This window comes from Anser anser, assembly GCF_964211835.1.
Source record: "Anser anser genome assembly, chromosome: 1".
In the NCBI taxonomy this organism is placed as follows: domain Eukaryota; kingdom Metazoa; phylum Chordata; class Aves; order Anseriformes; family Anatidae; genus Anser; species Anser anser.
In genome coordinates this window covers 190058233-190080555 of record NC_139720.1, presented here as the reverse complement: position 1 = coordinate 190080555, position 22323 = coordinate 190058233, and the positions used below count along the sequence as shown (strand labels likewise).

General features: G+C 41.1%; 1 protein-coding gene and 1 long non-coding RNA gene across 7 annotated transcripts in view; one reads left to right on the top strand and one right to left on the bottom strand.

The window, feature by feature from the left end:
- MTUS2 (microtubule associated scaffold protein 2) overlaps positions 1-22323 on the top strand; it is a 298437-nt gene that overhangs the window by 149177 nt on the left and 126937 nt on the right. The gene's annotated exons all lie outside the window — the stretch shown is intronic.
- LOC310904570 lies at positions 8503-20475 on the bottom strand. Its single transcript, XR_014588447.1, has 2 exons — positions 10629-20475; positions 8503-8734 (listed from the first exon to the last, which is right to left on the bottom strand). It is a non-coding gene; the product is annotated as an uncharacterized lncRNA (long non-coding RNA).

Below are 22323 nucleotides of genomic sequence, written 5' to 3'. Positions count from 1 at the left end.
AAATAATGATAGCTTCTGCTCCCGGGGATGGATTTTTTATGCATGAAATCCTCAAGATTCTGCTATTTGCTGTATTTCATGTTGTGTCTTTACTTCCATTAATGGCTGAAAATGTTTGCACAGACAGCAAGAAATTTCAGCTGAGAAAATGTAAGTAATGTGGTACTTATGAAATAGATGTGTTTGAAAGTTTTACTATTTCCCTCCAAAATCTTTTCTTCAAAATCCTTTTGGCTCTTGAGCAGTTTCACTTACCCTCTTTGTTTAACCCTTCCTTTATGAATGCCTTCAGGTGTAGGTTGTTATAATGAGAAGTTACCATGTTCTTTGAGCACAGTGAATCCTGATCATATTTCCTACTCACACTATTGCAGTATAAAAACATGATTATACTGATGGCAACTTCCAAGTCCACAGAGCTTCTATAAGGTGCATATCCTGAAGCAAGGGGAAATCAATCAAACAGTATTCTCAGCTTAATCTTGCTGTTGAGGTTGGTTTGAGGCTCTATCTGAGAAAGAACTGCAGGAATTTATAGTAAGACTCCACAGTTTGAGTATTATGCACTACTAAGTCAGATGCTAGACGGATAACATAATAGCTTTATCCAATTGCACTTACATCATTACAGTGATTCCATATTTAATATGTTTTTGTTTTCCTTTTTTAATGTTCCTAAGCTACGATTGATGCAAATAGTTAATATTCAGTGACATACCTTTTCTTGTACTCCCTTTCTTCTCTTATTTGTGCCTGGATTTTTTCTTTTATGCTACAATTCAGCTAGGGCAGCAACTTTTTTTCCAGCACACGACGAGCCCAAGCCTATCTAATATGCTGTAAATACCATAAAGCCATGTAAAATCACCAGGGAAGTTAGTTTGGTGGAAATCCACGTTTTAGGTGTACTTGTGAAAATGAGGATCTTCTCACCGAACACATTGAACCACAGCAAGGCCCCAGGTTGACATGGAGTGATAGTAGCCTGGAAGTCCTCGAAGGGCATCTGCAAGGAAGGCTCTGAATTCAGAACCACACTCTTGTCCTGCTCTGTGAATTTCACCCCCATGAAAGGCACCTGAGAGGCAGGCAGAGCCACAGCACGCTTCCTCCATGCATCCTTTAGGATGATGGCACCACTGTTAAATCAGTCACTCTTTCCACTAGAAATACCCTTGGGGAGACAGACCTTTGTGGACAGTTTCCCTGTAGAGAGGTGTGGTAGTTTGTGGATATGATCCACAAATGTTTTGGTATTTACCTCATCTAGGAGGCAAGATCCTACTGATCCTCTTACTGAGGTAAAGCCTGCAAGATAAACTCATCATCTTTAATAGCAAGAAACCATCATAGGAGAAAGTTGACAGAAGTGTTCCAATCAGCAGAAACCTTCATTAAAAAAACTAGCCCTGTTAGACACCACAGGGTCCAGGATGATACAAGGGACCAGGCTGCATTAGCTCCATTACTGATCAGACTTTTTATTTTCCCCACAAGTTTGGAATAGCCTAATTGCCCAGATATCACTTTATTCTTCACAATCCTGTTTCTTCCACACATATTAGAAAGCTGAAAAACAAAAATGGGATATATTAATTTTTTTTACATTCTCAGTAATTTTATTCTTCCCTGCTCTCCTTCTCAAAAGCTGAACAACCCTGTTTCACACGGATTATAGACACTAAACAAATTAACAGCATACACTGGGAGAAAATAAAATTAAAAAAAAAATACACAGAGAAACAATTTCTTCATTGGCCTTTCCTTATCTGAGAGAACGGTAGACAATCTTGTCATTATTGCTAATGTATTTCCCCAAATGTGCTGGCTAATCAGTAAGTATAAATAGTTGAAATGAACAGTTTTACCTGCTAAGCATTGCCTCATGCCTACCTTCATTAAAATTTATCTACTGTTGTGTTTCCCAATCACCCACTTTGATTAGATCCTCCTGGAATTCCTCTTCATTCTCAGTCATTTTCTGTAACCTAAATAATTCTGTATCCTCAGCAAATTCAACACCTTGCATATTGCTTCCTCCTCAAGATTATAACTGAAGTTGTTGAGCTGTACAGAAGTTAAGAGCACCTACATGTTCAGCATGAAAAAAAAAAAAAAAGACTATTTCCTCTCCTTTATCACTTCTTTTCTCTTTTTTAAAACTTTTGCTTTTTACCTGCAGTTACAAACTTCCATTAATATTCTCCCATGGGTGACTTTGCCAGTAGACTTGGGTAACACCAAGTTAATGTGTTGCCTAGTAACTTTGTGACTTCATAGAGCTCTGCCAGGTTTATTGCAGATAATGTGTTCTGACAGAAATTTTCCTGCTAATACTCTATTTATGTTTAACCATCTGAGTTACTTATGTCTTCAACGATTATTCTTATGTTTAGCTGAGTGTTTGTATTGTACAGTGCAAAGTGAGAAAAAGTGTATTCAAAAGCAGAGAACAGATTCATACATGTTCCTTGCAACAGAAATATTAAAGAGACAAAACCACAGTGATGGTCCTCACCATCATTTCTGTAAAAGAAAGGGGCATATTCACATATAGCTGAAAATCCAATTAGGAGAAGTCCCAGGTGCTCTCACTTACAAAACCGTCTTTATGTTTTTGCTCTTTTCTAAGAGTGTTTGCAGTTTGTCACCTAGCATTTATTCAGTTGTTTCCTTTGTGTAGTGATTAATGAGTATTAGGAGAATGCATATCTAGCTTATGTACTATTAAAAGAAACTGGGGCAAAGCTGTTTGAGGATACCCAGTAATGGCTAGACATGATTTTCTCTCCTCATATGTGGTTATTATTATTATTATTATGTGGTTACAAGTCATACAAATAGATTAGAATTAGAAAGTCAAATTATTTTCCTCCTTCTACAGTGATTATATTCATTGTAAGTGAAAGAGCTGTAGGAGCATGGATGGGCTAATTGCCAGCTGCATGAAAGGCAGATTAATATAGGTGGGTTTGTCCTGTGCTGACTTCCAAAGCTGTTGTTGCTGCCTGTTCTGCTGCAGCTGCATTTGAATTGTCTCATGAAAGCATGTTCTGGGTCACCAAAATAAAAAAGAAAATCCATCTTGGTATCCCAAAGATGGAGCCATCAGAACTGCTAGTTCACCAGTTGTTCCACACCAGAAAGAGATCTTCAAAGAGGCAAAAATCCCCAAACCATGTTGGGACAATTTTCTGCTTTTTAGTAGTTCTGTGGATCTTAGCTGCTAGAAATAAAACACTAGTGAACCAAGCCACCCTTCTACCTAGGGTGTACAGTGTTTGTGAGTCATTTTTCATCTGGAAAAGTTCTTAGAGCTTAGGTGGAAAAAGAAAATGTATGGCCACTGGAAGTGAGGTCAAGCAACATGGGAGGACTATAAGGATGCTGTTCTCCATTGTAAGGAGAAAATTCACATGGCCAAAGCTCAATGAGAGTTGAAGCTGGCCAGTACTGCGGGGGCTAATAAAAAGGGCTTTTTAAAATATGGGGTCTGATGGGATTTCATTCCAGGGTACTCAAAGCTGGTTGATGTTGTCATGAGACCTCTCAATTATTTTTCAATGGTCTTGGGAATCTGGAGAGGTCCCACTCAACTGGAAGATGGCAAATGTTGTCCCAGTTTTCAAGCAGGGCAAGAAAGAAGACCCTGGCAATTACAGGCCTGTCAGTCTCACTTCAGTGACTAGTAAAATTATGGAGAAGATTATTCTGGGTGTTACTGAAAAATACCTGAAAGACAATGAAATCATTGGTCATAGCCAACACGGGTTCATGAGGGGAAACTCCTGTTTAATGAACTTAATTTCCTTTTATGACAAAATTACCCACCTAGTTGACCAAAGGAAGCCAGTTGCTGTGATCTTTTTGGATTTCAGTAAAGCTTTCCATACTGTTTCTCACAGTATTCTTCTGGACAAAATAACCAGCGTAGAGAAATAGATAATACAATGGGTGAACAGTTGGCTGACAGGCCAGGCTCAAAATGTTGTAATAAATGAGGCTGTTATCAGGCTGGTGGCCAGTCATTAGTGGGATTCCACAGAGCTTCATTTTAGGTCCAATTCTCTTCAATGTTTTCATAAATGACTTGAATGTAGGTCTTTAGGGTATACTATGTAAGTTTGTGGATGGCTTTAAATTGGGAAGAGCTGTTGACTCCATCGAGGGCAGAGAGATCTTGATTAAGAGGGCTGGACCAATACGAACCGCATAAAGTTCAACAAGAGCAAGTGCCAGATTCTTTACTTGGGCTGGAGTAACCCATGGATATATGTACAGACTTGGGGATGAGAGGCTGGAGAACAGCGACTCAGAAAGAGATCTGGGGGTTCTGGTTGACAGCAAGTTGAATATATGTGTCAACAGTGTGCCTTGGCAGCCAAAATGGCCAACCATACCCTGGGGTGCATCAGGCACAGCATTGCTAGCTGGGTGAGGGAAGGGATTTTCCTGCTCTGCTCTGTGCTGTGCGGCCTCACCTCGAGTCCTGTGTGCAGTTTTGGGTGCCACAATATCAGAAGGATATAAAATTATCAGAAAGTTTCCAAAGGAGGGGTACAAAGATGATGAAGGGTCTAGAGGGCAAGACATATGAGGAGCATCTGAGGCCCCTTGGTTTGTTCAGCCCAGAGCAGAGCAGGCTGAGGGGAGGCCTCATGGCGGCCTGCAGCTCCCTCAGGAGGGGAGCGGAGGGGCAGGCGCTGAGCTCTGCTCTCTGGGGACAGCGACAGGACCCGAGGGAACGGCATGGAGCTGGGACAGGGGAGGGTCAGGCTGGGTGTTAGGGAAAGGTTCTGCACCCACAGGGTGGCCGGGCACTGGGACAGGCTCCCCAGGGCAGTGGTCAAGGCAACGAGCCTGCTGGAGTTCAAGAAGCGTTTGGACAGTGCTCTCAGACACATGGTTTGGTTTTTGGGTGGTCCTGTGTGGAGCCAGGGTACTCAATGATCTGTGTGGCCACCTTCTAACACAGGATGTTCTACGATTCTGTGATTGTATAAGAAAGCATCCTGCTCCTTTGCAAACTTTTAAAACGTCACAACTCAGAAAGACGAGTTTGATGAAGACCCTGCCTCACAATTCCTGCTTAGCTTTGCTTGAAAACTGTAAGAGTACAAACACTTATGATGGTTCAAACTACTACTTTAGCAGATTTTTGCTGTTATGTGTGCCAGTGAGCACTGTAATATGATGTTTTCCTTTGTATGTTTATCACTGAGGAAATTACTTCTTGAAAAGTGTTTACTGGACTGTTTGTGATGTTTAGCCTCAAGTGATTCCCTGCTGGTTTGGGAATATGTCCCCTCAGTGCAGTTGATACTCACAGCTGCTCAAACAGCTACCATTTAAATATAATTGCAAATAATGTCTTAACATCATGAAAAAAAAGAGTCAAGATTTGAAATAGTTACCTCCTTTGCTTGTAGACTAAGCATTTTACACCTGCAAAAAAAAAAAAAAAAAAAAAGAGTACCCAGCAAACACATCTGTAATTGTCTAAAATAGCAAATAAAGGGGAAGTTGGTGTTTATTGATCTATGCTGACTTGTAATATTTGAATGGAGAAGGGCTCAGACTTTTTTTGTTGTTAAAAAAAAAAAAGGCTATAAAACTGGCTTGGGTTTCATACTGTTGTCTCAGCCCTCTCTGTGCAGTGTTGTGTAGGGCATACTGCCACTGATTTTTAACATTCTTCTGGTGTCTGAATAGATTAGAAGTAATTTTGCATTTCTGACTGGAACAAGATCTAATTGACTAACTGATGATGATAAATATGACTTCCCTTGGAACAGTTTATTAGTGCTGTCAGAATTTGTTTAAATTCCTTAATCTGCAGCATTTCTACCTGTTCCCATCCCATGCACTCAATGTGTCTTAGAAATCACAATAACTAGACCAATAAGATGAAGCTGTTGAAAAATGAATGTTAGAGATATATGGACCTCCATGCTAGAATTTCACAGCTCCCAAGATAGTTGGGCTTTGAAAATACCACTCTGTTTTAGGATTTCTGATCCTAACACTGAGGCACAGCCTGTTAATTTAAACAGTTTGTAGGTCCTGGTTTATTTAAGTAGGCTTTTGGAAGTAAATGGAGTAAGTTTTATACCAAGAGAAGGAAGAAGACGTTGTGTAGTTTGTACACATTGTGGGCTAGGTAGAGCTCTGGTTAGAGCTGTCTTGATAAAGATGGAGCAGATAGAGGTCACAGAAGCTGTAATGCATGGATGGTTATTTTTGAAGACCAGAAGCTGAAGTGTGTTCAAATTTGCCAGGCAGTCAAGGATTGTTTCTGCAAGATGTTAAATAGCTGAAAATGGGTAAAAAGATACAGAGAAACAAAATAAAGTCCATGTTGGACCCTTTTCTCCCATTTCTGAAGTGCTTCCTCCTAGATAGAGTTTATGTCCATTTAAGAACTCTTCATGTTGTATTTCGGTTGACTAATAACTTATGTGCTGTTTTTGAAAGCCTGCAATGTGCAATGCAATTATTTTCATTTATATCATTTTTTCTGAAGGGATTAATTTCTCAAAATATGTTACAGTTCTTTTGGGCTTCCTGTAGTGATTACAGGAAACCACAGGAGTGCTATAAACCATTACCTTAATTTCAGAGCTGAAAAAGTTTAGCAGCTCCTAGTTCTGCAGAATCTGTGCTGATAGTTTGCTTTAAAGGTGCACTGAGTCCACTTGTAGGTAAAAGTACTAAGTAGAACATTAAAAGATTTTGACAGATATTCCTCCTCTATCTTTCCAACCCATCCCACATTACTGTGCCACGTACATAATTAATCAAGTCCATGGTGATAAGGCAGGTCTGAACTCAAGGAAGGAACATAAGTCAGTGAGGCAGGGTCAGGATCAGGGTTGGAAACCATAACCAGGGCCAGATCCAGCCCAGTGATCACCAGGAAAGCCCATAGCAATGAGGCAACTCCAAGGCAAGCTGAAAAGGAGCCTGTTAGGTCAGGGTCCTGGTCAGAACCAGCTGGGCCCATGGCCAGGGATGGACATGGCTGTGATAGCACTGTGATGGAGCTCAGGTGAGGACCTCAGCCTGAAGGCAGCTCCCAAGAGGAGGAGGGCAGCCCTTGCCATGGTTGCCCTGAGCCTTTTATTCACAGCTGCCCTTGCCAGCTGTAAATACAGAGAAGCAGACAGAAAGAAAGTAAGGACTAGAAAGGCGAATTTTCAGTATATTGGGGGATTAAACTAGTTGCTTGTACTTGGACTACGTAAAACAAAATCAAAGGACATGAGGACGATAATCATTTTCCACAAGTATGAGAAAAAAAAGAAGGAAGTATTTCAGGATGGCACAACGACATGCGACTACTCTAAGAGATGTAAGTAATATTATAGGAAGAAAAACAAAAGATGCAGTCAGAGGAGATAACATACCCAAAAGTGACATGGGTATTTCTGCAGGGGTGTCTATGAAGGAGGTGGTGAAAGCCTGTGGCTCAGAACCTTTTAAAAATGGCCTTGCTGAAGCTTTCTACCTCCTCTTCTAAGGAGGAACCTGTGACCAACCGTAGCCTCTAATCTTTTGCTCCTTTGTTAGTGCACTGGACAGTGATAGCTCTTCTGATTTCCTGTCAGAAAACTAAAACTTCTTTTAGCATTGAAGCTCTATTAGAAGGATCCTCATGAAATATTGCTGAGGCTTGAAAGATGTTTCAGCTGTATACAGTGTCCTATTAGTTTCCAGAGTCAGTAACTAATAGAAGATGACTGAAAGTAAGAATAATTCTTATGCCTGCTATTTGAGAACATCTGTGAATAGATATTTTTATCCCCTCTTCTTCTAGTTACATTAAATTTAGTAACATCATTTCTTGTGTTTTGGTTATTTGTACAACCATAAATTCTAAAGATAAGAAGGAAGAAAGAAGAATAGGAAGTTTTATTTAGTTGAATGAGCCTACAGATATATGAATGAGCCCTTATAAGTTTCAGATTAGCATGAAGACATCCTGCAAGTGACTCCAATTGCAAACTTATTTAGAAGAATCAGAAGAATAATCACCAATTATTATTTTTTTTCTCAAGTCTTGAAGATAAGTATTGGTACACAATTAAGCATTATGTTTGTTCTGAATTACTCCATCTTAATAATTAAGATACAGCCTGACGGTGAAGTGGTGGCAGGACAAATATTATCTCTGGTTTAATCCTTCTTTGTATCCCTTTTTCAGTATCAGTATCAGCTAATTTTAAGCTTGCCCTTTGAATCTGACCAGCAATCAATTAGATATACTGACCTTCCTCCTGCTGGCACTGAAGGACTCTTTATTGCCTAACGACACTTCTTGTGATAAGATGGGAACACTGAGGAGCACTGGGTAGCAAATACACTGGGAACCAAGTGAAAGAGTGGCTCATTTTGTGTGAAGGGAAAAATAATTTTTCCATGTTCCCGTTTCTCACCTGTAAAGTAGAATTAGTGATGTATTTTTGCTTTATTGAGAATGGTTTCAATGAGAAATCCTCAGTATTTTGATGAGAAGGTCTTGAACTGTGTCTGCTCAGAGAGGAGGGGTAGGATTCTTCACTTATTCTCACGGTATTGCCCAGGGAAACTGTTTTCACTGCTTACACTAGCTTCTGACTGTCAATAATTGCCATGCTCTTTTGTGGATAAAAACCTCTCACATCTGACTGATCTTCTGCTGTGGTGGAGACAAGCATTGTCCTAAATGCTGTTTTCCCATCTTGAGCTCCAGCCCCTGTGTATCAAAAAAAAATAAAAATAAAAATCAAGAGCTGGAGCAACATAGTTCAAAGTCAGATCAAAGAAATAAAACTCCCCTGATTGCATCAGCTGATGATGTCCTACTAGTGAAAGATAGTCTGGTGTCTGCAATGACCATTTGACATCACAGTTGCCTGACACAGCTCATGCTGTTCATCCACAAAATTTTTATTGACACATCTTTAAACTCCCGTGGAAATCTGTAGAGATTGCCTTGGGGGGGTTCTTTCCTTCCCATTCAGAGGTACGACTAAAGGTGACAGTAGGCAACTATGTACTTACACAGAACTTTGTAATAAGATGTACTTATTGCAGAGCTTTTCTATGAATTACTTTAAGCATCTGTCTTGTCACTTTGCCCCTACTGTGTATTCTGCCTCTACACCTGCTATTGTCTGCGCAAATGAATAATGAAAGTAGTAGGTATTCCTAATAAAAGCAGAATTCAGAAAAATTCCATATCCCTCCTAGCTGGGACTGTAAGGTTGTATGCTTATAAGGTAGAGTGAGCTAGAAAAAAAATTAACCCTGAAAGCTTTAAATATTTATTCAGCTTTAATCATTCTCAATGTCCTTGAGGATTTAACTCAATGTCATTGACAGACACATTGTTCTTACTTTGTCTTAGCAAATCTCTAAAACTGCTCTGTAAGTGGGAAAGACAAGAGGGCTGGGTGATACATCACACTGTACGTAATGCATTTCTTTCCCTTTTCATGGGAGAATTTACAATTCAGAGTGACACTCCACATTTTTTATCTGTGCGGAAAGAAAATGCTGATAATATGCTATAGCAAATGAAGGAATGATTCAGCATTTGAACATGCTTCAGCAAAGATGACTTCATCTTAAAACAAACAAACAACAACAACAAAAAAAAAAACTTTCACAGATTCAACACCACCATGTAGGCCCAGGTGGCCCACAACTAAATGGAGTTGGCTCATGAGCTGTTCAGGTGCAATTCTCATGGTCAAGGCCCTGGTGCTTGCTCTCTGGGCAGTCTCTTGTCTGGCTGTAGATTCAGTGAGCTGCAGGGGCCTGGGGAGTTTTACACAATACTAAGTAGAGGAGAGGCAGGGGCTGATTTATGTCTCAGAAGTCAAGTAGTATGAACCGGCACCATACTACCTGGAACTAGCTCCCTTCATAGCACGTCTGTGTTGGAGAGAGCTCATTGAAATAGCTGAAAAACAGATTTAGCAGTTGAGCTGATAGTAAGGATGAGTAGATACCCAGTGCTTGAGCCTGGTCTTTGGTACTCTTTTATTTCACTGTGTAAAGAGGCAGCCTACCACCCAGGAATACCCCCTGAACCAGGTCTATCCCACAGTGAAGCGAGAGGACCTTTGGGAAAACACTGCTATCTTCTGTATCTGGAGATCTCCCCTTTTTTGCCTCTCTGAAGTGTGAGATCTCATCCACCTGGAGGTTTTGGTATGCCCATAGCCAGGAGAAAGTAACTCAGTTCAGGTTTATGCGGAGTGGCCTCCCTAAAGGGCAGCTCAGGTCAGCATGAAGTCAGATCACGTCTGGAGGAACTGTTTCCAGTTATTGCTCTCCCAGACCCTGGTGTGAGACAGCAACATTTGGAGGAGCAGAGCAAAAGTAGGCCCTTTTCTATATGCGGATGCACTGTAATAAGAAAATAACTTCTCTAACCAGTTAAAACAGATGGCACAGACTGCAAGCTGAGGACAGTCTAAAACGCTGTTCAGCTGACCATACATAGGTGTCTGTTTGAGGCTGAGATGGATACCCACTAAACGCCTCCACCTGTGTTGGCCAGGTTGTCATTGATATTCTGGGAGCAAGCCCAGCTCACACAAAGACACCTGCATTGTTACAACCATGTGCATGTGTCTCACCTGGAGCTGAATCCCACCCTCCTCTCTCTTGCGGTGTAGATCTTCAGCTTTAGGTCACATCTACTTCTGTGTTCACTTCCCATTGCTGTTCAAGGACGCTGGGGTTTTCCCAAAGAAGGTTATTATTTGCTCATGATTCCAGCTATCCTGCCATCGGATGTGTGGTTGTCACGCAGATTGATATGCTCAAGCTAGCTGGATAATCATCATCTCGGCGCTGCTATTAGATTAAATCTAGCTTGGGCATGCAGATCAACTTCATCTCCCAGCTGCAGCACCGACATCCATCCATCCACCATAGCCTGGAGGTAGAAAACGGGGGCTTAACTGGAGCATTATTGAAATGAGCTCTCCTCCATCAAGCCACGTTCATGCTCAGTGTTACGGCTTTTGTTAGAGGGGGCTGGCGCAGGTCTCTGCTGGGGAGCTGGCAGGCACTGCTGCTGTCACCACACTTGTCATTGTAGCCGTTGTTAATTTTGAGGGAAATCTGGACACAAACGTTTTTCCTTTCTTTGTTTTGTTCCCCAGTAGTCACTTAATTGTCTCCATTTTTGGAAGATGTGCTTCACTGAGTCCAGATGTTTTCCTGCATCCTTGTAACCACAAGAGACATGCACCATTTATTTTGCATAACATAGTGTTTTTTGTTTTTTGTTTTTTTTTTCTCCACACAACAATGTTGGGGTGCATACTTCTCATACATTTTCTTTACCTTTGAGATTGTTGGAAACCAATTTACTGACAACAAAAGGAGAAGCGACCCTTTGTAGTTTGCACATTTTTATTTATTATGGTACCCTTGAGAAATCCTTCTCACACTTCAAGCAGTGCTGTTAAAAAAAAAAAAAATCAGTGAGCTATCAAAAATGGAGCAGCAAGTAGTGCGCTCCACTTATTTGTGCATCCAGACTCTCCATGTTGGATTAGGGAACATTAAATATTTTAAACTGAGGAGGCAAATGAATTCTGGGCTTGATGCTAAATCCTGACCATACCAGCAAAAGATGTATCAAACTTGTGGTGATACATAAATGCTCAGAGTAGTTTAAAAATGCATAATTTGACATTGTTATGGACTCTTTTGCCATTAAATTAACTCAGCCTTGAGGAAATAATTTAACAGCAGAGAATCTGAAATGCTGTCTCTCTAAAATTTCCAGTGCATGATCCAAGTCACTTGCAGACCCATTCCTGTTCTCTCCTTCCCTTGCTGTCATATCAGTAAAATGTTCTATGTATTTGACAGTGTTCTCTATTTTCTTTTTAAGTACGTAAGTCTACTGAATGTATTTTTAAACTAGGTTTAAATTATTTAAAAATAAAATATCCCAGGCATTACACAGTATTTTTCTGTGGCCCTCAAAAACATCCACCGAAGTTGATTCTGGTTGTTATATATCACCTGTCATAAGCCTTCCACGTCTTTCTCAGCCTGTGCTCTGGTTATTAGTTATCACAGTGCAAACTGTTCATGCCTTCGTGCTGTTCTTCTGGCACACAATGCGGTCACTGTGCAGTGTTGTCAGGGTTAGAGTCTGCCTACATCTTTCAGATGGAAAGGAACAAAATTTAAATGAATTATATTAATAAGCAGTTTCATAGAATGAAGGTGAATAATTAAGTGAATAATTCACTTAATTACTTGTATGGACCAACTGCCATTGTTATCCCTCACTGCTTAAATGAAAACATTTACTTCTGCTCCTGCTCAAAAATATTGTCGGTTCCAACACGGCATAATACTGACAATAACAATAAGCACAGCAATAACTTGTAGCCAATGTGTAATCTGTGCTTGATGAGTGTGTAATTGATAAAAATTGCTTTCAGTTGGTAACAATAAAAGAATACACCATGCTCCATATATCTGTCACTACAGCTTTGTACTGGCTTTTGATGGTCTTTGGAAGCATTGCAATAAGACAGAAGGTCAGTGCACTTCATTCCTTTTAAATGAGTTTCCATATGGTCTTTAGTGTGCAATATAAGAGGTGAAGGCTCTCCAGGCTTTCTGATGGAGGCATCATTTAGGTGAAGTTAATGCTAGCATGTTGGGGCTGTTGTGAACCTCGAGTCCGGCTCTGTGTGTGAAGAAGGCTATCAGCCACTATTCAAATGATTCTTGTTTGAATAAACTCCTCTGTCAGAAAATAAATAAATAAATAAACAAACCATGAATTATAGATGAAAAAGCCACCATTAAGTGAGCATGCATGTGGTAGCAGAGTGCTCTGTCATACTGGCAAGAAGAAAAAGAGAGGAATCAAGGTATCAGGGTCTTTTACGCAGGTGGGCAGAGAAACATCCCCAAGGGACTGATTTAGGCACAGCAAGTAAAGGCCAGGAGTTATATTCCCATCTCCTCTTCGAGGCCCTCTCTCACAGGCAAACAGCAGCTCTGACCTCTCTTCCTGTACGTGGCTTTGTGATCGGAGGAGGAGGAGGTACGGCTGTCTGCTAGGGGCTGACACTGAGTGCTTGCTTTCACGTCTGGGAAAAGCTATTCCCCTTTCTTTCAGACTGACTAGGATGGGGTGATACTTTTCCCTGTGTTTCACTGGACAGGAGTGCAGCTGGATGTCCAGGAGGGTCAAGTTCTTGTTCTTGGTGCTTCCTTCCAAAGGGTTCAGCTGGCTCTTTGGTAAGACAACAGGGTTTATGGGCACAACAGACGCTAGTTCCCTGAACTGCAGTAAATCACTGATACAATATCAGAGAGAAAGTGGGAGTAGTATAAAAATTGCATTTTGGGTGAGGAACTGGCCAAAGAAGAGACAAGACCAGGTGGTGCTGAAAAAGGAAGTATTAGGCCAAGGGGAAGATATTAATAGAGTCCCTCCAAAACTGTTTTGGGGGCTAATCTTATTATTTAGTATTTTAATTTATGACCTTGGTAGATGTGTGCTAATGAAATTTGCTGACCATCTCAAGTGTGAAATCTGCATCAATAAAGAAGAGATATGGTTATCGTACAAAGGGAGCCAGATGACCTTGAAGTCTCTAGTAGAAGAAGTGGGGTGGAACTCAATTGTATAAAAATACAAGTACCTATAGTTAGGAAATAATAATAATTTTAGCCAAGAGATCATCCTCTGAAAAAAACTCAGCAGGTTTATTGGCTACCTAGTGGCCATTAGTATGATCAAAGGCACGTGGTCCTGAAAATATCAGAAACAATCCCAGAAAGTACTAGAAGAGACCTTTTCATCACAGGAATGTGAATTGCATCTAGTAAGACTTTGGGGAGACCTCCTTTAGAATTGCATCTTAATTGGAAGAGATTAACCCCAACCAGGAAAATGCTGCCAGTGTGGTCATGGGAGTAAACGACCCATTGCAGCAAGTGAGATGAAATTCCCTTCTCTCATTTGATAAAGTGAATGCTCAGAGGAGATGTGGCCTATAAATACGTAGATGTGTCCATTTAGCAATCAGTGGTTTCTTCATTATAATTCATCTGTTTGGTTTCACCATCATTTGCATGAGGACTGTTGGCAAATATTGTAAGGGAGTGTCGCAGTTACAGCTGAGTGAGCTTGTGGCTGGAGAGAAGTGACAGCCAGTCCTCTCTGGGCTTGCTTTTCTTTCTCCTGGCTTCTAGCATGAGTGTGTGATTCACTCCAGAGATGCCAAAAAAAAGGGCTACCAGAGGGATCACGGAAATGAAAAAAAAATGGCATTAAAAAAATGGGACTTAAAGATTTGGCTTGTTTTAGCATTGCAAAGCACTGCATGTAAATATCAGGGTGGGGGGATAGAAGTGAGAAAGAACAATTTAAACTAAAGGACAGTGCTGGCATGAAAATATCTGTGTATATATGGCTATGAGTAAATTTAGAGCAGAAATTTTAAGAGACTTAGAAATCAGAAGAAGGTTCCTAAATATAGGAGGAGAGAAGCTCAGGAAGACCTTCTACATAGAAGAAGCCAATAAGAGAGCCCCACAGCTTTTAAGACGGGGCTTGTTCAGCCTATGAACAAGCTGTGACATGGTTGCTTCCCATATCAAGACACTGAATTTCAGTACGGAGATTCTCCAGTCATTCCCTGCATTCTGTTTATTTTCCTACTCAGGTGTGAGATGCCTAATCAGGCCAGAGTAATTTTAAGCATCGTAGGAACATCTCTGCAGCAGTGAGTGAACAGAGATTCTCCTGCTCTGATTTTTACACATACATAATAGCCAAGATTATTTCATCAGTGCTTTCATTCATCTCAGTTTGCTCAAGTATAATGGAAGCTGCCTACACTTACACAATTTTCTTTTCAGAATTACAAATGTGTCATCATAATTGTAGCTGTATCCCCTCTCTTATTTTTGCACTCAGTAGGAATAGTTGCATGTTCATAACAATTTTTTAATATGCTGCTGTATACGTCCAACTTGTATGTTAAGATAGCAGAAAGCTACTGCTATTTTTTTTTACAGAAAATCTGAAAATATTTGTAGTTTCACATTTTTAAAGGAAAAAAATATTTCGAATTATTTTTGGCAGGCGTTTTCAGCTTTCTGAAATAAATTCTCTTTAGGATTTTAACTTTTGGATTCTTTTTTTTTTTTCTTCTTCACTGTTACTTTCACTGAAAGAGAAAGTAAAAGAGAAAAGGAGATAGGCAGAAAGAGAAATGAAATGGCTAGGGCAGTAGATGAAATAACAAAAGTTGTGAAGTTGTGTTGTGTTGAAACATGGGGAGGAGAAAGGCAGAAAAAGGCCATTCCTATATGATGTAAGTTTGGTGTCAGTTTGACAAGAATGGGGTTCCTAAGGCTGAGGAAGAAAAGAATGATCTGATACAGCGAGTCTACAAATCATAGAGATACATTGCAAAATTTGATAATCTGTTCTCCATGCCCATAGTGGATAAAACAAGTAATAACGGGTGAGAATTGCAGAATCACTCATGTTAGACATTGGAAAACTTCATTTTAAATAGAGATCTTGTAGGGAGGTTGTGGAGAAGGCTGTGGAAGCGTTGTCGTCCAAGGTCCGTGGTTGGATGCAACCTCTTCTGGTTCTGCCTCACCATGGTGAGATGGACCAGGTGGCCTTGCTGAGTCCCTCCTGTTTCTATTTATCAATTATGCTATTTGCAAAAAATAAGCCATTTTTAAAAAGAAATGAGGCTTGTCTTCAAATTTATTCATGTTCTATACCTAACTGTAGGGCATTAATGCATTTAAGGAAGATCAGTCTTGATACCTTAGACATTAATCTACATGTTTAACATTGCTATCAGTAGGGCTACTGCAAATAGCATAATTAAGCCTAAACCTTGGTTTTCCCAAAGGCATCTCACATGGCACATAGAGGTCTGAGGATACTTTTGTGTAAACAATAATCCTGCCACTAGAGTAGCTGAGTGCTTAACACTGGTACTGAGTTTCAGATCCCCGGTATCGTACAGATATTGTAGAGGGAAAAGATACAAGAGCTTTGAAAATATTTTGATTGCTTGTGAAGTTATATTTAGTTTTAGGCATATTGAAGCCAGAAGGGTGTATTTCCACATCGCTGCCCGGGGTTTAGACATGATACAGCTGTGCCACCCTTATTAACACCACCCAGATCCTTTAAAAGAGAGGCAAATGATCTGAGTATCTGAAGTCTTTGTGGAGATAAAAAGTCTGGAGAGTGTTAATACACTTTATTTTCTGAGACATTTAATTGAGAACTTGGAATTGATAACGCATAGCAACCGTATAATGCTTTCATTCATCGTGTGGAGTGGTTGTTCTTATGCCACAGGTGAATTTCTTGTTATTTGAATTGTTTTTGTTTCCCAGAGCACTAAATTCTGACATTATTGCTTCTGTCAAATGGTACCTTACTCCTTTAATCATTCCAGTAGAGTCAGTGGGTAAAGTACTTCATCTTCCGAGCAAAGATAAAAGGATCTGGTCTGTAAGGAAAAGAAATCCCAGTCTGCTGCAATTAACAATCCAGTTTTTTTCCTCCCTTGCTCATTTCTGATATATTGCAATTTTTCAGCAGTAAGCTATTCCTTGTGTAATTGCATTGGAATACCTCAGGCTCATTTTTCTAATAACACTGCATTTTGTGGGGAGATTAAATTTCATGGCTAGTTACAGCATATAATCTTTTCAGTTCTGAGAGAATATAACAGTCAGAAATTAAGCTGGAATATTGATGCCTGCTATGAATTTACTGTGTCATATTTTGAATTACTACCCTCTTTTCAAGTAAAATTTTGCCCTGGCTGAACATTTGAAGTTCTACCAAGAGCTCTTCAGCAATTGCTGATGGTGATAATGCTGCCAGCAGGAGATACTGGTTTAGAAGTCTACTGGGATTATATCTGGTGCCAAGCAATTAGAAAATGAATGCATCTTGGAAATTAATTGATGGTTTCTACTTCTTCCCCGACTGGTATTGTCTGCACCGTCCATAGCTTGCAGACCACTTTTATTAACTGCTGCATTAGACATAGCTGTGCCTGACTAAGGCTGAGGCTCATGGGTGGACAAACACATCTCTGGTCCCAGCTGCAGCAGCGAAGGCAGGAGCATGCCTGCTTCCAGCATCGCTCTGAGACAAGCGATCTGCTGCAGAAGTGATCTGAGCTGCAAACCTTGAAGCACAAGTCGCAGCAGCAGGAAGAGAGCAGGCTTAGGTACCAGGCTAGACAAAACAAACAAATCGGTGTGACTGCAAGCCAAGAAGTTGACTTGAAGTTAAAAAACGCGAGGTTAGGAAAATAAGAGTGAAATAACGCAACACTGGAAAGGTTTTCAAGGGATAAAAGAAAGATGCTTAAGTAAGGATACAGAAACTCTGCTCAGATAATTCTCCTGGTGGAAAGGGAAAGCTGTTCCTCTGGGCACTGTGGTTTTTCAGTCTTCCCATCCTGCAAGCTGTGTTTATCCCATAGCTCACAAACCATCCGCAGCCCTGGGCTGTGCAGAGGCACTGAATGTTTCCCTGGGGCTCCTGGGGCAGCTGGAGGCAACGGGCAACACTTCCCACTGCTGAAACCTTACTCCTCACTTCCCACTAAGGGCCTGTGGGAGGGATGCAGCACCCTCAGACCAGAGCCCTTCCCTTTCCCCGGGAAGGATGGGACTGACCTGGGGAATAGAGGATACATGGAGACAAGAGAGGTGGGTGGGGATGTTCAGAGTCATGCCATCAGGCAGGACTGAAGGTGAAATGAAGTAGGATGGTGCATGGAGACCTCCACTCATAGCAGCTCGTCCTCCCTCCTCCCGTGTGATTTCCCCAGGACATCAGGAGAATGAGCCAAGTGCTGCTAATGATGCTCACTGCTGCAGTGAGCGGTCTGCAAAGCAGAGACACATGCTGTCCGTGCACGGCTGCTGTGAATTGGGCTCTGGTGTGCCATTCAGCCACGGGAAATAAATACAGAAGTGCTTAAAATCACACAGAATAATAGAGGCACGCTGTGAGGTGGAGAAATGTGTTTAATGATCCCAGTGGGGCATATAGTGCTGTGGACGGAGAGCTCATCACAGCAAAGACCCAGTGCAGCCCAGCAAGCTTCTTGGCACTCTTCATTCCCCTTCCCGTCAGACACCGTCCTTTCTCTCACCCGGGCTTCTAAGACCTGTCATAGTTTGTCCATGTCCCACCTCACAGCAGCCTAACTGTGTTATTCGTCACTGCCTCCAGGTCAGCCGTGGTCAGCTCTTCTCACCCACATGGCTGCAGCTGCCACAGGCAGGTCTGGCTTTGTTCCGTGCCCTGTTTGTGCCTGGAGCACTGGAAAGATAAAAAAGAAAAAAAGAAAAAAAAAATCAAGAAAGCAAGCAAGCAAGAAAGAAAGAAAATCACTGCCTCCTGAGAGCCTCTGCTCCATGAGCACTGCTGTGACCTGGTCCTGCTGTCTAGGAAGAACTCAGAACTCACTCTGCTTGTACGTGCTTGGGCACCCAAACTCAGCACAGCACCTGTGGCTGAAAGAGCAACCCAAAGAAATGATAGGCAAAATTTTATTTACTGTTTTTCTTTATCGTAGTGAAATATATTAATTTCTCCTGAAACTGATGTGACAGGAGATAGCTTTTAGGAATCATTTTCTATTCTCCAATGCAAATGTGAGTAAAAATTTAGGTATTAGAACATAGTTACATATCTGGGCCTGGCCTAAGGAGAGTATTTTAGAGCTGAGTTATACATACTTTTCTCAAACTTGCTTCATTATGGAAATTATTTATACAGACATAATGATGCCAGTGTTGGTGGTACCAACCACACAAATACATACATGGAGTGAAGTGTTAGACAAAGCAAAGTATATCCTTTACTTTGTCTTTAATTACATTCAGGTTTTAGAATTACATATAAATATTTTTCACGGTGATTAACTAGTTTCTTGTGATTTTTCATGCAGAGAGTTTGGCTGGTTTGCTTTCTCCTCAACTGAAAATCTGTGTAAAGGGCAGGCTAAATAATTTACACATGTTTAATATTGGAGTGGGGAGCTATTCCTTAAAGGCCAGAATTCCCTGACTTCTTTTTCATGCTTGAACTGATCTCTCTGCACAAACCGAGAAGCCTTCACGAAGCACGCAACCAGCTTTCTCACTTAGCTGCAGTGCTTTTTAAAACAACAGAGATGGTGGTCGTTCCCACAACCCCAGCACGTTTCCCCACTCCCCTCCTTCCTTCTCATTCATAAATACAGTACCTGGTCATGCCAGTCACATTCACCACTATTTCCTTAGACGTGACGATGTATAAAACCAGCAGGAAGCTGGGTTTCACCCCCGATGCTTCTCAAGTGGTTTTCCTCTAGACCATAACCACTGATTTCTTTTGGATGTCTTAATGTTTCCCTTCGTTGGTTCAGTGTGAAGACATCTTTGTCTGGGCAGTCCTGTCAGAAAGATCTTTCATCCATTCTCAACCATCACGTTCACAAGGAAGACAGAAATAGTTCTTTCACTTGCTGCATTTATGATTGTTTTTTAAAAACACCTTGTGATATCTGCAACAAGAAGAACTGAAGATGTGTGGCACATCATTTTGATTATAAATGTGAAATCTGATGAAGACATATAGAGAACCTAAACTGTACATTGCCACATACACCTCTCTTTTCAGGACAAAGTCACCAGCCAAGGCACCTGCATGTCTGTATGGAGTCATGTACAAGTTAAATGATATCCCAGGCTCTCTTAAACTGCACAAAGGGGAAAAAAAAATGTGTATCCATAAAACACAGCTCTTGGACCTACACCAAACTGAGAGTCTATACCCACATCCCAGTCTGAGGTAGCAGATTTCTTAAGCAGTTCTTTATTTTGTTGTTCCAAGACTTTTGCCAGGCCTTCAGCTTCGTGTTTTCAGTCATGAGACATCTCATGATGCTCATGCTATGAGCCATGTCCGCACAGTATGGAGGCTCGAACCTTATTTCATTAAGTTAACACAAGTAAGGAAGCATCATGACCCATTGGCTGTCCTGCAGAAGAAAGGCTCAAACCTGATCTGATCAGTGCTAGTGTGGAAAGCGGCCTCTGCACTCCGGCCCTGGGGAAATCACACCTTCATCCTCACTGGGAGGTGGGAAGTGGAAGTCTTCACAAAAGCCGGGTACAGAAAACCTTATCCAAGCAGAGAGAGCCTGTGCCCATCCTCTTTCTCCACTGTGGGTGTCCTAGGGCAGGGGAAGGTGTCTCCCACCACAGTGTGGTCACCACAGCCCATGCCCACGTCAGACTCTGGAGGGGGGGAAACTTGCCATCCATTGTGAAGTGTCAGCTAGGGCTTTGTGACACGACCCCAGGTGATCCCAGTATCACCCTCATTACTCCTCACCATCTGATTGCAGCCACAACAAGGGTGGACATGCACAAGGGTGGACACAAGGGTGGACACAATTTGTCGGGAATTGGTGCGGGCTCACAGTCTGCTACAGGAGGTACTCACTGTAGGAGCATGCTACCCATAAATACTGAGATTCGAGTGCATAAATGACTTTTTAGTGTCCTGGCTAAGCAGATAGATTTATATGATGAACAATAAGTCTGTAGAAAAGCTAGGAAACTGATACTGTACATCTTTTAAATAGACACAAGCCTGATTTACAGAGAACGTGTTTTGGACTGCACCATTCTAGTGTAGAAATGCTAGTGTCTAACTTCTTCTGGGTGTAATTTTCATTGACTTCAGGAGAGAATTAAATGCACAAAGAAATGAATGAATACATTCAACAAAAATGCATTGCGCACGGATAATTATACTAGCTAAAGGTTTTCATGTTATGTCTAATTGCCCATGATGTATGGTTTTACAAATTTCCTTGATTTCAGCAGCTTTCATTGTTCTGTGACTCTTCATATGCTTGTAGATTTTTCTCTTTTTGTCTGCACTACTTCTTTGTGAAGTAGTTTTATCTATTGTCTCATAGTTATAACTTGTCTCCCAGTTTGGGTGTTTATTATATGCACACACCTCTAATCTCCTAAATATTGGGTACACACATACACAGTATACATATGTAACCCATATGCATACACACATAGAAATGCTAAGATAATTCTGCAGCAAGTTGTATCCTGAAGAGAAAAGTTCACGAGGACTGTAAAAAAATGCAATTTGTCTGCAAAGCTCTTTTATTTTGGCCATTGATTAAAAATCAATGTTATCTGGATCAGATATATATACCCAACTGTTCCTCTGGATCCCAGTTATTAATTACCTGTTTGGCTGATGGTGAACCTTCCTGTTACTCTCCTGCTAATGACTTACCTCGATGTGTACTTGTTTGCTGTACAAGCATTGACTGTGCTCATAGAACTCTGAGAAATTACTGAGTGGCTTCATTTGTATCACAAATAAATTATCTGACATCTTCTCAGGGTATTTCCTTGTTTGTTCTTACCATTGATGTTCAATTTAATTATTTCTGTTGAACTGATTCTAGTTACTTCCCAAAGAAACTACTTACATATTAAACTTGTCCCTTCTAGCTCTTGCTTGTCTTTCTTGTGCAGATTCCCAGTCCCTAATGAGACGTTGCCTTCTTCTTTCTTAAACACTCATATAAACTCACAATCTACATTATCCATATGTGTATTTTCTTCTTTCTCTGTGAATTGCTGGATTAAGGGCTTCCAACTCCAGTCACTTGTACAGCAGTCTTTCTGCACAGTATAATTTTTGATTATTTCTGATCAACCCAACTGGGAAAGACTGTAAGGCAAATTACTCATTTTTTTTCCATGAGCTCTGATTTCTCCTTCAGGCTCAGCTTCAAGGGCTGAAACATGAAGCCATGCACTCCCTAGAATCAGTGCCTGTCGGGATGATCTAATAGACAGGCTGCTCCAGAAACCATTAAAGGCTTTCCTCGTCATTTGGTTGATGGCCTACAGGTGGTCCTAGGAACTGGGAGAACCCAGATGTAACAAGGCACGGTATCTTCAGATGGGCAGCATATGAAAGGGTATTTTTGTAATGCTTGTTATTATGTGGTGGGCTGCCTATGTTACAACTGCCCTGCAGAGAGTACCTCCCCCCCCCCCCCCCCCAAGGATGGGTTCTGGCACACTGCTGAAACTGGGATCTGAAAAGAGCAGTGGAAAACGAGGATTTGGCTGTGTAATTAGAGATTGCACCATAATCCCTTTGCACAGGAGGCCAGAGTTAATATTTCCTTGGCAACCTTTTATGTCTTCAAAAGTGTTCTCCATTTTGCAACTTAAACT